We start from the raw sequence: 11,203 nt of genomic DNA, 5'->3' as shown, positions 1-11,203 counted from the left end.
AATTAACTTTTTAGAAACTGTGGAAAATAGTCAAAGTTTACAGCAACCAAGAAAATGTTAATCAGAAAAAGGTAACTTAAAAAAAGTAGGAAACTTTGTAACATTTTTACTTGTTCTTACACCATCACCATCCTTTTCTCAGCAGTCTTGAAAATTGCAACCCCTGTACCCAGTGTGGGATTCTCATTATTGGTTGTGTAGAGAAAAGTGAAGACCTTATTATCAAATAATTGTGCCTTCTTCTCTTGTCGCCGTTGGTGGGCAGAGGCGTGCGGAAACGGAACGGTCCTCCAGCTTCCCAGCTCGCGCTGCGGTTGCCAGCTGCTGACGTGGGCGGGCCTGGTGGGGGCCGTGGGTGTGGGTCACCATGGCAGTGGACATCACACTGCTGTTCCGGGCCAGCGTCAAGACCGTGAAGACGCGCAACAAAGCCCTGGGAGTGGCGGTGGGCGGTGGGGTCGAGGGCAGCCGAGATGAGCTGTTCCGCCGGAGCCCCGGCCTAAGGACGACTTCTCCAGCCGGGCGCGTGAAGTGATTTCACACATTGGCAAACTGAGAGCTTTTCTTCTCGCACACAGGAAAGATTATATTAATGCTTATAGCCATGTCATGTCTGAATATGGGAGAATGACCCACACAGAACGAGACCAGACAGATCAGGATGCTCAGACATTCATGAGGACCTGCTCAGAAGAGATCCAACAACTGAGAACACAAGCCCACAAGGAGATACATTCCCAGCAAGTGAAGGAGCATAGGAGTGCTGTTTTGGATTTCATTGAAGATTACTTAAAAAGAGTATGTAAACTTTTTTTTTTTTTTTTGCGGTATGCGGGCCTCTCACTGCTGTGGCCTCCCCCGCCGCAGAGCACAGGCTCCGGACGCGCAGGCCCAGCGGCCACGGCTCACGGGCCCAGCCGCTCCGCGGCATATGGGATCCTCCCAGACCGGGGCACGAACCCGTATCCCCTGCATCGGCAGGCGGACCCTCAACCACTGCGCCACCAGGGAGGCCCAAGAGTATGTAAACTTTACTCAGAACAGAGAGCCATCCGAGTTAAGTGAGTGGTGGACAAGAAAAGATTATCTAAGCTGGAACCAGAACCAAATACAAAGACAAGACAATCCATATCTTCTGAGAAAGTTTCACAGAATCCTTCAAAAGACTCTGAAGAAAGACCTGTCACTGAAGAATTTCCAGAAAAAAATCCAGCCGAAGCACAACCTGAATTGGGAACCTGGGGAGATGGGAAGGTGAAGATGAATTATCCCCAGAAGAAATACAAATGTTCGAACAAGAAAATTAGTGCCTGATTAGTGAAATAAATAGCCTGTTTGACGAAGTGAGGCAAATCGAAGGGAAAGTGGTTGAAATTTCCAGACTCCAAGAGATATTCACAGAGAAGGTTTTACAACAAGAAGCTGAGATTGACAATATTCACAAATTAGTAGTAGGAGCAACTGAGAATATCAAGGAGGGCAATGAAGACATCAGAGAGGCTATCAAGAACAACGCTGGTGGGCCTCCCTGGTGGCGCAGTGGTTGAGAGTCCGCCTGCCGATGCAGGGGATACGGGTTCGTGCCCCGGTCTGGGAGGATCCCATATGCCGCGGAGCGGCTGGGCCCGTGAGCCATGGCCGCTGGGCCTGCGCGTCCGGAGCCTGTGCTCCGCAACGGGGGAGGCCACAACAGTGAGAGGCCCGCATACCACAAAAAAAAAAAAAAAAAAAAAAAGAACAACGCTGGCTTCCGCGTGTGGGTGCTCTTCTTCCTGGTGATGTGCTCCTTCTCCCTGCTCTTCCTTGACTGGTACGACAGCTAGGCGGCCACACCCAGGAGACGGCGCGCTGGGCGCCATCAGTGGGGAGGGGGCACTGAGATATGTACTCACAAAAGGGACACCCGACTTGTGGTTTTAAGACCATTTAGTAGCTGAGAAAGAAAACAACACAACTAGAAGTGGTCTGTGTCACAATCCTGCAGCCAGAGGGAAGGAACCGGGAGGGTGATTATTCCTGCACCTGACGGGGCCGCCCCGGAGCAGCCCTCCTGCTCTACAGATGTCTCAGGCTTGGAGGAGGTGCCGGCCTTTCCCTCCTGGTGGCAGCAGGAAGAGCACTGGCCAGTAGCTCCTCACAGCAGATGATGGATTGTTTCCTGTGGCTTCTTGTCTGCCTCACCCAACTGATACACAGACTCATTGTGCAGTAGAAAAGATATCACCTTCGCCTTGTGAGTCTAGTGAATACAACTACAGCCATTTAATGTATTGTTGGTGGGTCCAAGGTTAGAAAGTCAGTGAGAGCCCACCTGCCTCCTGTCCGGGAAGAAGTGTGGGGATGGGGCCTGGCTCCCCCCCAGAACTGCTGCCCCCAACACTCTCCTGATGGGTGGGCAGGGGGTGGGGAAGGCCTGACTTCCAGCCACTGGGGCCCACGGAGCTTCGTCCAGAGAAGGACTTGGGCCTCTCCACCCACACAAGCCCCAGGAATCAGGAACGCCTGCTTGTACTCAGGCACAAGGCATCTGCGGCCACATCTGTGCAGAAAGCGCCACATGGGCCCCCAGTGTGTGGGTTCGAGGACTCTGCACAGACAGTCCGGGGAGCATCACAGGGATCCTGTGTTCTTTATTTGCACAGAGTGAAAATGTCAAAAGTTACATGTGAATGAGCTTACAGTCAATAAAATACATCTCCTAGAAAAAATAAATAAATAATTGTGCTTGTCTGTTTTAAACTGTCTAGGAGCTACCTGAAGGAATGATATACAGTGCTTCCCTTTGTTTCACTTAATTCAGAAATCTATCAGAGCAGAATGACAGCTTTAAAGAGGACATCCCTTGAAAATATTGTAAGGCAAATGAACTATCCACTGCCCGCTAGGATAAAAGAAGACAGTTGAGGCAAACAGCAGATATGGAAAATGTCTAGAAGGAAAAAGCTAAGAGAGACTTTCTCTGAAAATTAGGGCATTACACATGTTCATGTAATAGGGGGAATTAAGAAGGCTGTTAGCATGCATTGGCCAGGACACATGCTCAGAAAAATCCTGAGAAGACCCTATGTTGACACCTATGACTTGTATTTAGGCTAAGTTCACACAGGAAATGAAGACTAAAGCAGAGTAGTAAATAGCCAGATAAGCATTGAAGGAGTATCCCAGCATAAAGCAAATCTGCAAAGAGTTGGATAGCTTTTTATTTAGTCTTCTTGTTTGTTCACTTTAACTCCAGGAATTTAGGGAAATCTCTATCAAAACACTAGCTGACCAAAACCTAAAGAATAAAGATGTCACAGATAACATATGACAAATAATATAGACTTAACAAAATTATTTTTAAAATGTCTTTAAACAAACAAAACTCTGCATCTCAGAGCAAGAAACAGAAACAAATCTTGAAGAGGTGGAGGCAATTTGACTTTCAGAGCCACTAATTAACATATCCAAAATGTCCAATTTTCAATCAAAATTAAAAGCATATAATGAAACAAAAGTTTGTGAACAGAAATTATTATTGAGGAAGTACAGACTTACTAATAAAAACTTTAAATTAACTGTGCTAAATATGCTTATGTATCTTGCACAACACTGAATGTCACTGAATTTTAAACTTTAAAATGATCCATTTTATGTTATGGGAATTTCACCTCAATTTAAAAATGTATTCATTATTCTTATATTAATACTGTAAGATATCTAAATGGAGATATGGCCAATAGGCTTAGAAATTTTAAAAAGATTGTATTTTCTATTTATGGCTCTCTCATTGATAGACCAGGTGACCTAATATTGACCAAAGTTTTTCAACATTTTCTCTTTTTTCTTAATCTACAGTACATTTATATATATATATATATATATATATATATATATATATATATATACACATATATATATATACATCTTTATTGGAGTATAATTGCTTTACAATGGTGTGTTAGTTTCTGCTTTATAACAAAGTGAATCAGTTATACATATACATATGTTCCCATATCTTTTCCCTCTAGTATCTCTGTCACTCCCACCCTCCTTATCCCAACCCTCTAGGTGCTCACAAAGCACCAAGCTGATCTCCCTGTGCTATGTGGCTGCTTCCCACTAGCTATCTATTTTAAGTTTGGTAGTGTATATATGTCCATTCCACTCTCTCACTTTGTCACAGCATACCCTTCCCCCTCCTATTATCCTCAAGTCCATTCTCTAGTAGGCCTGTGTCTTTATTCCTGTCTTACCCCTAGGTTCTTCATGACATTTTTTTTTCTTAGATACCATATATATGTGTTAGCATACGGTATTTGTCTTTCTCCTTCTGACGTACTTCACTCTGTATGACCGACTCTAGGTCCATCCACCTCACTACAATTAACTCAATTTCGTTTCTTTTTATGGCTGAGTAATATTCCATTGTATATATGGGCCACATCTTCTTTATCCATTCATCTGATGATGGACACTTAGGTTGTTTCCATCTCCTTGCTATTGTAAATAGAACTGCAATAAACATTTTGGTACATGACTATTTTTGAATTACAGTTTTCTCAGGGTATATGCCCAGTAGTGGGATTGCTGGGTCATATGGTAGTTCTATTTGTAGTCTTTTAAGGAACCTCCATACTGTTCTCCATAGTGGCTGTACCAATTCACATTTCCACCAGCAGTGCAAGAGTGTTCCCTTTTCTCCACATCCTCTCCAGCATATATTGTTTCTAGATTTTTTGATGATGGCCATTCTGAACGCTGTGAGATGATATCTCAGTGTAGTTTTGTGTTGCATTTCTCTAATGATTAATGATGTTGAGCATTCTTTCATGTGTTTGCTGGCAATCTGTATATCTTCTTTGGAAAAATGTCTATTTAGGTCTTCTGCCCATTTTTGATTGGGGTTGTTTGTTTTTTTTTGTTATTGAGCTGCATGAGTTGCTTGTAAATTTTGGAGATTAATCCTTTGTCAGTGGCTTCATTTGCAAATATTTTCTCCCATTCTGAGGGTTGTCTTTTGGTCTTGTTTATGGTTTCCTTTGCTGTGCAAAAGCTTTGAAGTTTCTTTAGGTCCCATTTGTTTATCTTTGTTTTTATTTCCATTTCTCTAGGAGGTGGGTCAAAAAGGATCTTGCTGTGATTTATGTCATAGAGTGTTCTGCCTATGTTTTCCTCTAAGAATTTGATAGTTTCTGGCCTTACATTTAGGTCTTTAATCCATTTTGAGCTTATTTTTGTGTATGGTGTTAGGGAATGATCTAATCTCATACTTTTACATGTCCCTGTCCAGTTTTCCCAGCACCACTTATTGAAGAGGCTGTACTTTCCTCACTGTACATTCCTGCCTCCCTTATCAAATATAAGGTGACCATATGTGCATGGTTTTATCTCTGGGCTTTCTATCCTGTTCCATTGATCTATATTTCTATTTTTGTGCCAGTACCATACTGTCTTGATTACTGTAGCTTTGTAGTATAGTCTGAACTCAGGGAACCGGATTCCTCCAGCTCCACTTTTCCTTCTCAAGATTACTTTGGCTATTCGGGGTCTTTTGTGTTTCCATACAAATTGTGAAATTTTTGGTTCTAGTTCTGTGAAAAATGCCAGTGGTAGTTTGATTGCATTGAATCTGTATATTGCTTTGTGTAGTAGTGTCATTTTCAAAATGTTGATTCTTCCAATCCAAGAACATGGAATATCTCTCCATCTGCTTCTATAATCTTTAATTTCTTTCATCAGTGTCTTAAAATTTTCTACATACAGGTCTTTTGTCTCCTTAGGTAGGTTTATTCCTAGATATTTTATTATTTTTTTTGCAGTGGTAAATGGGAATGTTTCCTTGATTTCACTTTCAGATTTTTCATCATTAGTGTATAGGTATTCCAGAGATTTCTGTGCATTAATTTTGTATCCTGCTACTTTGCCAAATTCACTGATTAGTTCTAGTAGTTTCTGGTATCATCTTTAGGATCCTCTATGTATAGTATCATGTCATCTGCAACCAGTGACAGCTTTACTTCTTTTGCAATTTGGATTATTTTATTTCCTTTTGTTCTCTGATTGCTGGGGCTAATACTTCCAAAACTATGTTGAATTAGAGTGGTGAGAGTGCACAACCTTGTCTTGTTCCTGATCTTAGTGGAAATGGTTTCAGTTTTTTCTCCATTGAGAACCATCTTGGCTGCACATTTGTCATATATGGCCTTTATTATGTTCAGGAAAGGTCCTTCTGTGCTTATTTTCTGGTGGGTTTTTACCATAAATGGGTGTTGAATTTTTTCAAAAGCTTTCTCTGCATCTATTGAGATGACCGTATGTTTTTTCTCCTTCAATTTGTTAATATGGTGTATCACATTCATTGATTTGCATATATTGAAGAATCCTTGCATTCCTTGAATAAACCTCACTTGATCATGGTGTATGATCCTTTTAATGTGCTGTTGGATTCTGTTTGCTAGTGTTTTGTTGAGGATTTTTGCATCTATGTTTATCACTTATATTGGTCTGTAGTTTTCTTTCTTTGTGACATCCTTGTATGGTTTTGGTATCAGGGTTATTGTGGCCTCGTAAAACGAGTTGGGATTGTTTCTCCCTCTGTTATATTTTGGAAGAGTTTCAGAAGGATAGGTGTGAGCTCTTCTCTAAATGTTCGAAAGAGTTCGCCTGTGAAGCCATCTGGTCCTGGGCTTTTATTTGTTGGAAGATTTTTAATCACAGTTTCAATTTCAGTGCTTGTGATTGGTCTGTTCATATTTTCTGTTTCTTCCTGATTCAGTCTTGGCAGATTGTGAATTTCTAAGAATTTGTCCATTTATTCCAGGTTGTCCATTTTATTGGCATAGAGTTGCTTGTAGTAATCTCCCATGATCCGTTGTACTTCTGCAGTGTCAGTTGTTACTTCTTCTTTTTCATTTCTAGTTTTGTTGATTTGAGTCCTCTCCCACATTTTCTTGATGAGTCTGGCTAATGGTTTATCAATTTTGTTTACCTTCCCAAAGAACAAGCTTTTAGTTTTATTGATCTTTGCTATTGTTTCCTTCATTTATTTTTCATTTACTTCTGATCTGACCTTTATTATTTCTTCCTTCGGGTAACTTTTATTTTTTCTCTTTTTTCTCTAATTGCTTTAGGTGCAAGGTTAGGTTGTTTATTTGAGATGTTTCCTTTTTGTTAAGGTAGGATTGCGTTGCTATAAACTTCCCTCATAGAGCTGCTTTTGCTGCATCCCATAGGTTTTGGGTCGTCATGTTTCCATTGTCATTTGTTTCTAGGTATTTTTTTTGATTTCCTCTTTGATTTCTTAAGTGATCACTTCTTTATTAAGTAGTGTATTGTTTAGCCTCCATTTGTTTGTGCTTTTTACAGATCTTTTCCTGTAATTGATACCTAGTCTCATAGCATTGTGGTCAGAAAAGATACTTGATACAATTTCAATTTTCTTAAATTTACTGAGTCTTGATTTGTGACCCACAATATGATCTATTCTGGAGGATGTTTCATGAGCACTTGAGAAAAATATATATTCTGTTGTTTTTGGGTGGAATGTCCTATAAATATCAATTAAGTCCATCTTGTTTAATGTATCATTTAAAGCTTGTGTTTCCTTATTTATTTTCATTTTGGATGATCTGTCCATTGGTGAAAATGGGGTGTTAAAGTCCCCTACTATGGATATGTTACTATTGATTTCCCTTCTTATGGCTGTTAGTATTTTCCTTATGTATTGAGGTGCTCCTATGTTGGGTGCATAAATATTTACAATTGTTATATCATCTTCTTGGATCGATCTCTTGTTCATTATGTAGTGTCCTTCTTTTTCTTTTGTAATAGTCTTTATTTTAAAGTCTATTATGTCTGATATGAGAATTGTTACTCCAGCTTTCTTTTGATTTCCATTTGCATGGAATATCTTTTTCCATCCCCTCACTTTCAGTCTGTATCTGTCTATATGCCTGAAGTGGGTCTCTTGTAGACAGCATATATATGGGTCTTGTTTTTGTATCCATTCAGCCAGTCTGTGTCTTTTGGTGGGAACATTTAATCGATTTACGTTTAAGGTAATTATTGATATGCATGTTTCTATTCCCATTTTCTTAATTGTTTTGGGTTATTGTAGGTATATTCCTTCTGTTGTGTTTCTTGCCTAGAGAAGTTCCTTTAGCATTTGTTGTAAAGCTGGTTTGGTGGTGCTGAACTCTCTCAGCTTTTGCTTGTCTGTAAACGTTTTAATTTCTCCATAAAATCTGAATGAGATCCTTGCTGGGTAGAGTAATCTTGGTTGCAGGTTTTTCTCCTTCATCACTTTAAATATGTCCTGCCAGTCCCTCTGGCTTGCAGAGTTTCTGCTGAAAGTTCAGCTGTTAACCTAATGGGGATTACCTTGTGTGTCATTTGTTGTTTTTCCCTTGCTGCTTTTGATATGCTTTCTTTGTATTTAATTTTTGACAGTTTGATTAATATGTGTCTTGGTGTATTTCTCCTTGGATTTATCCTGTATGGGACTCTCTGTGTTTCCTGGACTTGATTAACTATTTCCTTTCCCATATTAGGGAAGTTTTCAACTATAATCTCTTCAAATATTTTCTCAGTCCCTTTCTTTTTCTCTTCTTCTTCTGGAACCCTTATAATTCAAATGTTGGTGTGTTTTATGTTATCCCAGAGGTCTATGAGACTGTCCTCAGTTCTCTTCATTCTTGTTTTTTTTCTTTTTTTTTTCTTTATTCTGCTCTGCAGTAGTTATTTCCACTCTTTTATCTTCCAGGTCACTTATCCGTTCTTCTGCCTCAGTTATTCTGCTATTGATCCCTTCTAGAGTATTTTTAATTTCATTCATTGTGTTGTTCATCACTGTTTGTTTCATCTTTCGTTCTTCCAGGTCCTTGTTAAATGTTTCTTGCATTTTCTCTATTCTATTTCCAAGATTTTGGATCATCATTACTATCATTATTCTGAATTCTTTTTCTAGTAGACTGCCTATTTCCTCTTCCTTTTCTAGGACTCATGGGTTTTCATCTTGCTTCTTCACCTGCTGTGTGTTTTTCTGTCTTCTCATTTTGCTTACCTTACTGTGTTTGGGGTCTCCTTTTTGCAGGCTGCTGGTTCATAATTCCCCCTTTTTTTGGTGTCTGTCCTCAGTGGCTAAAGTTGGTTCAATGGGTTGTGTAGCCTTCCTGGTGGAGGGGACTAGTGCCTCTTTTTGGTAGATGAGGCTGGATCTTATCTTTCTGGTGGTCAGGTCCACGTCTGTTGGTGTGTTTTGTGGTGTCTGTGGACTTATTATTTTAGGCAGCCTCTCTGCTAATGGTGGGGTTGTGTTCCTGTCTTGCTAGTTGTTTGGCATAGGGTGACCAGCACTGTAGCCTGCTGGTCGTTGAGTGAAGCTGGGTGTTGGTGTTGAGATGGAGATCTCTGGGAGATTTTTACCATTTGATATTACATGGAGCTGGGAGATATCTTGTGGACCAGTGTACTGAAGTTGGCTCTCCCACCTCAGAGGCACAGCACTGACTCCTGGCCGCAGCACTAAGAGCCTTTCATCCACAAGGCTCAGAATAAAAGGGAGAAAAAGTAGAAAGAAAGAAAATAAGAAAAAAAGAGGATAAAATAAAATAAAGTAAAGATAAAATAAAATAATTAAACTAAAAAATAATTATTAAGGAAAAAATAATTCTTTAATAATAAAAAAATGGATGGAAGCATACACCTACACACTCACAAAATAAGAAAAGGAGAAAAAATAATAAATCTTGCTCTCAAACTCCACCTCTTCAATTTGTGATGATTTGTTGTCTATTCAGGTAATCCACAGATGCTGGGTATGTCATGTTGATTGTGGAGGTTTAATCTGCTGCTCCTGAGACTGCTGGGAGAGATTTCACTTTCTCTTCTTTTTTCACACATCTCCTGGTGCTCAGTTTTGGATTTGATGCCACCTCTGCATGTAGGTCGCAGGAGGGCATCTGTTCTTTGCTCAGACAGAACGGGGTTAAAGGAGCTGCTGATTTGGGGACTCTGTCTCACTCAGGCCAGGGGGAGGTAGGGATATGAAGTTTGGGGCTAGCGTGTGGTGGCAGAGGCCAGCGGAATGTTGCACCAGCCTGAGGTGCACTGTGTGTTCTTCTGGGGAAGTTGTCCCTGGATCCCGGGACCCTGGCAGTAGTGGGCTGCACAGGCTCCCAGGAAGGGAGGTATGGATAGTGACCTGTGCTCGTACACAGGGTTCTTGGTGGTGGCAGCAGCAGCCTTAGTATCTCATGACCTTTTCTGTGGTCCACGCTGTTAACTGTGGCTTGCACCCATCTCTGGAGCTCTTTTAAGCAGCACTCTTAATCCCCTCTCCTCCTGCACCAGGAAACAAAGAGGGAAGAAAAAGTCTCTTGCCTCTTTGGCAGGTCCAGACTTTTCCCCGGATTACCTCCCAGCTAGCCATGGTGCACTAACACCCTGCAGGCTGTGTTTACACCACCAATCCTCTCCCTGCCCTCTGGCCAAAGCCCGAGCCTCAGCTCCCAGCCCCGCCCGCCCCAGTAGTTGAGCAGACAAGCCTCTCCTGCTGGTGAGCGTTGGTCGTCACCAATCCTCTGTGCAAGAATCTCTCCACTTGGCCCTCCACACCCCGGTGGCTGCGCTCTCCTCCATGGCTCTGAAGCTTCCCTCCCTCTGCCACCCACAGTCTCTGCCCAGGAAGGGGCTTTCTAAGTGTGTGGAAACCTTTCCTCCTTCACAGTTCCCTCCCATTGGTGCAGGTCCCATCCTTATTCTTTTGTCTCTGTTTATTCTTTTATCTTTTACCCTACCCAGGTATGTGGGGAGTTTCTGGCCTTTTGGGAGGTCTGAGGTCTTCTGCCAGTGTTCAGTAGGTGTTCTCTAGGAGTTGTTCCACGTGTAGATGTATTTCTGATGTATCTGTGGAGAGGAAGGTGATCTCCCCATCTTACTCTTCTGCCATCTTCCCCCTCTCTCCAGTGCAATGATATTTAAGAAAACAATATGTTACAAAGTTAATCTTTCATTATATTTCATAAAAATTTCACTACCTGATATTACATTATATAATTATGTGTTTATTGTATATCTTATACTTACGAAAACAAGGTAAAAATCTTAGAGAATATAATCATAAAAGGAAGTCCGTTTTTGTGTGCTTCTTCCTCCATAAAACAATTGAACATGCCTTGAGATCTCACCTGGTCTTGTCTCGGTAATTCAAGGTCTAAGACTG

The 11,203-nt window shown here is 41.1% G+C and overlaps 1 pseudogene across 1 annotated transcript; it reads left to right on the top strand.

The window, feature by feature from the left end:
• Positions 1-354: 354 nt before the first annotated feature.
• Positions 355-1,666, top strand: LOC309792569 (syntaxin-18-like; annotated as a pseudogene). Its single transcript has 2 exons — positions 355-827; positions 1,020-1,666. The product of its transcript is annotated as a syntaxin-18-like (transcript).
• Positions 1,667-11,203: the final 9,537 nt, after the last annotated feature.

This window comes from Mesoplodon mirus, assembly GCF_964341445.2.
Source record: "Mesoplodon mirus genome assembly, chromosome: 17".
Taxonomy (NCBI): domain Eukaryota; kingdom Metazoa; phylum Chordata; class Mammalia; order Artiodactyla; family Ziphiidae; genus Mesoplodon; species Mesoplodon mirus.
This window is presented reverse-complemented; position numbering and strand designations above follow the sequence as displayed.